At 26.3% G+C, this 4,685-nt stretch overlaps 1 protein-coding gene across 1 annotated transcript in view; it reads left to right on the top strand.

The window, feature by feature from the left end:
• Positions 1-693: 693 nt before the first annotated feature.
• The window catches only part of LOC126895039 (kinetochore protein NDC80 homolog), a 20,780-nt gene continuing 16,788 nt past the window's right edge, over positions 694-4,685 (top strand). Inside the window, exon 1 of the mRNA XM_050666497.1 lies at positions 694-781. The gene's annotated coding sequence lies outside the window, so the exon portion shown is untranslated. The remainder of the gene's footprint in view (positions 782-4,685) is intronic.

Below are 4,685 nucleotides of genomic sequence, written 5' to 3'. Positions count from 1 at the left end.
ACAAAAAAAAAAAAAAAAAAAAAAACACATCTTAGTAAAACCAATACCTTCTCAGCTTCGCATCGAAGCTAAAAATATCTAATACCTGTAATAATATAATAAAAAATAGATCTATGACCTATAAACTTTTCGATAGTTGTTGAAAACTAATTTCACAAATTCAAATCGGCTAATTTCATTGTTATTAAATTTATCACTTGTCTCTTTTGTTTTTCTGAAACGGATTTCAATTTTATTCCGTACGCTTTTTGAGACTGCATTATCAAAACTGTATATTTTAATGTAATTATAAGACTGAATATTTTTCATTAAAATTTAAAAAATTTATTAATAGAAGGATGCGTGTAGCGTTACGTTACAGCTTTAGTACCGTTAGTCAGATGCAAGAAAGTCCGCTGGACAGCGCTGTTTCTTAACTTTTATTCAAAGAATAAAATATAATGTATTTTTTTTATTTAATTATATAAATAATAATGCTTGAATACCCTTTTATGTTACATATCAGTCCAAACGGGAACTCGCAAGTTAAATAAGATATTAAAATACACATTTATTCATTAGAAAATATTTAAAAATAAATGATTAATGGGCGATTGGTCTACACTACTCAGGTGGTGACGGGTAGTATAAAGTACACCTTCACTGCTTAAAAAAATATTATGCTTCAACATCAGCTATTTCTTCTTGTTAATGATTTTAAATCGTTTAAAATTATTTATGTTCCATTAGTTAACGCATTATTCATTGCTGTGTAGATTACGTGCATACAACGCTTCATGCAGTAAGTTTCTTACTTTCTAACCTTATATCTTAGTATAAAATATATAGAATTTTCAAAGGTGTTTGTAACAAAGCGTTACCAATCGTGATCAAAATTTTAAATATTAAAATTCTTTACTTGAAAAGTTAGTTTAATCTTCAACGGTGATCATAACCATCGCGTTATCAACCGTGATCAAGATAACTGTCTCCTCATAAAAGTCCCTTTAATCTTTTGCAACGGTGTTCGTAACAATGCGTTACCAACCGTGATACAAAGGGTTATACTTCTACCTTCATCTTAAATTAAGAAGTTCCTAAAGCAAGACTGATATGATAGGTAGCTGTTTAGTATATATTCATCTTTTTTAAAATAAAACAAAATAAATTGATTATTTGAACAATTTGCGTTGTGTTTTCGTATTATTGATAAATTTAAGTTAATAAAAAACAAACTTAAAAGAGTATAAACGTAGAAACGTTTCATGCGCCTTAAAAAATTGTTTATTAAAATGCGAATGAAATGATTCACAATTATCAACGCACTGCTATCTAATAACAATAAAAAAAATAGTAAAAAGTTCGATTAAATGAATAGTAGATAATTATTATCGGGTTATTTTGGCATATATTTTAACCAGTGGTTCTCAAGCTTCTATTTATAGACAGGTATAAACTATCGGTTTGGTGGAAACGATACGGTCATATTTGGCGGAAACGATGAACGCCTCATTCATAACAATAAACAGGTTTTACCCTTATAACTTATCTTTTAGGTAAACACATTGGCAGATATCCGGGGGGGCTTGAGGGGGCTTAGCCCCCTATAAAATCTTCCAAGCCCCCCAAAAAATATTGGCAAATTTTAAAAACATTGTATAGTCGAAGACATTTTTAAATAAAAATAATAGCTTAAAATATTAAATATTGATAGTATTATTAAAAATATAAGCCCCCCCAACGTTTTCAATGGACATCCGCTTATGGGTAAACATATTTACCTAAAATATAATTTTAAATTACCATCGTATTCAATTAATTAATTAGTAATATAAAAATAAATAAATAAGATAAAATTATAATATAAAATATATGTAGCGCTTTATTTTTGATAATTTAAGTATTGTCGTTTAAAGTGCATTTATAATTTTTAGTTTAACATGTATACAATTGTACATACATTTTTTTTAGAATTTAGGTAATTAAATTATTTATATAATTTTGGTGAATTACTTAAACTATATTCACATCCAGTGAATTAAATTAAAAAATTATAAATGTATGTGTTAGTAATAAATTATAGTTATTAAAAAGTAATATATTAATTAATAATAAATATTTTAATATTAAATCAAGTTGTATAAAATTCAAAATATTTATTTATGATATTATAATAAATTGCAAATAATCGTGGAACATAAACATTAATTGAATAATTCTTAGAAGGCCGTATATCTGATAGAACAATAGAACCCGTTCGACATACGTATGGGTCATTCCATGTAAAATCACCTAATGTGAGTGCTGGTATAGTTCAGAAATTTATGAAATTTATATCATAGACTTCTTAAAGGTCATTGATAACAAAAGTAATATGTATATTTTTTTTTATTGTTTTTTTTACCAGATAGCGCATTTTTTATAATTAAAAACATGAAAAAACAGTTTATATTACTTAGCCGTTGCTCCTAGGATTTTTCTATGAGTCCCAATAACTTAATCTACTACATAACGCAGAATAAATACAAGAAATAAAAATTGAGTATTGAAAATTACGTAGTTTGTGGATTTTCCATAATACGCAAATTGTAAATTTTGTAAATTTTATAAGTAGCGTTAAAATTATTTCTCCATCATCAAATTTTCACCAGACGTTTTAATTGCCTAAAGGTAAGTACTATGTAAATTTGAAAAAAAATTCGTACAGTCACTTTTGTGCTATGAGATGATAAAGTTGGCTATTTTCAGAAAACCACGCATGTTCAAGACCGTAAAACGATACAAAAAAATTATAAATCGATTCAAATATGATATGGGTTAAAAGAAAATAACTAAAAGTTTCTGAAAAAAAAAAATTTTTCTTTAAAAAATTTTTTGACGTTCAAATTTTGCTATTAAAATACTGCAAAATTAAAAAAATTTTAATCAAAATTTCGATGTTCAAAAAAATTCAAAATTCATAAACTTAAGAATGAAATTGAAGTACTATTTAATATGAGCAAAACAGTGCTAGTTCCACACTAATAGCTTATTTGGATGTGAAGTTATAGGATCTAGAACATAGGCTGTTTTTCATGTTTTTAATTATAAAAAATGCGCTATCTGGAAAAAAAACAATAAAAAAAAAATATATATTATTTTTGTTGTCAATGACCTTTAAGAAGTCTATGATATAAATTTCTAAACTATACCAGCACACACATTAGGTGATTTCATATGGAATGACCCGTATACGTTCGTCAAACGGACAATTAAAAAATAAGCCGCATTAATTATTAAAAAAAAAAAATTGTTGCTTAAAAATAACTTTCTGGCGCAGACTATAAAAACTGTTAATAGATAATTTAAATAAACACTCAACAAATAATTAATTAGGTGCATATTTTACATAAATAGTTGCATTTATATAATTTAACATATATTCACGAAAGGTATTTAGGACGCAGATGTGAAAATTGTTTTTTGGTATATCCCTCCTCCCTAGACGAACCCAAATTACAGCATTGACCAGCAAAACCTTCTTCGTCTCTAATCCCACCACATTAATAAAAGAAAATTTAAAAGTTAACGATAAAATTAAAATTTTAATTTTATATACTTTATTTTATGATCATATATTATATTATATATCATAAATATTACACATTTTTATGATCGGTCAATAAAAATCTTATTTATGATAAAACATTAAAAATATTCGATTAATTTTACCAATAGGCTTTACCCAGTAGACAAAATATGATATGATTTTAATTCGTTTTATTTATACTATTTTGAAGGAACACATCACGATTAATGTTTATGAAGTTATATAATTCAAGAATTTTTTCAAGAATTGGTACCGTTTAATCTGTGATAAAAAATTAATAAATAAATTTAATACTCGAACAACAACTAGCGGTTTGATTGGTTATTTTAAGTTTTGATTGTGACGAGTTATATGTAAAACAATAATTACTTCATTAATGTTTCACTTTTTATTAAAAAAATCTAAAAAGTTTTTTATTTTTACAAATATATTGAAATGGGTTTGTTTATTTTATTTTCATTTAGGATAATTAGTCCTTAACTTTTTCCATAGATTGTTATTGCACTGTATTTATTTAACAAATAATAGTAGATTACATAATTGTTTTTTACCATAATGTGGTGTATATTATGTTACATCAGTGGTACCAAACCGGGAGCCAAAGGGGGCAGTTGCCCCCTTGGTCCAAAATACGAGGGGGGGGGCAAATGTATCATTACGCCCCTCCGAATAGACTCTGACAAAGAAATAATAACAATGAATCTGGAAATTAATATAACACTATCATACTTAATTATTTAGCTATTCAGAGTTTAGGATAAAAAAGTGTTAATGAATTTACCTAACTCCAGTTGAATATTAAAAAACGATAGCACAGTGGAGTCGTGGGACAGTATAGAAGTGGCATAGCTGAGACAAGTAAAAATGATATTTGATAGTGATTGAAATCACTATCATAAAAAACGCTACGATGTAAATCTGTAGATAGTGTTTAATTTTAAGAAATTGGTGGATTATTTCTAAAGCAAAATGAACTCCAATTTTTTGTTCTACTTCGATTGCCATTTGTACATAGAATATAGGTCGTCGGTACAATTATTATTTTATCTTCGATGCGAAGCTGAAAAGGTATTGGTTTTACTAAGATGTGTTTTTTTTTTTTTTTTTTTTTTTTTTT

The sequence above is a fragment of the Daktulosphaira vitifoliae genome, unplaced genomic scaffold, assembly GCF_025091365.1.
Source record: "Daktulosphaira vitifoliae isolate Bord-2020 unplaced genomic scaffold, ASM2509136v1 Scaffold_1, whole genome shotgun sequence".
In the NCBI taxonomy this organism is placed as follows: domain Eukaryota; kingdom Metazoa; phylum Arthropoda; class Insecta; order Hemiptera; family Phylloxeridae; genus Daktulosphaira; species Daktulosphaira vitifoliae.
This window is presented reverse-complemented; position numbering and strand designations above follow the sequence as displayed.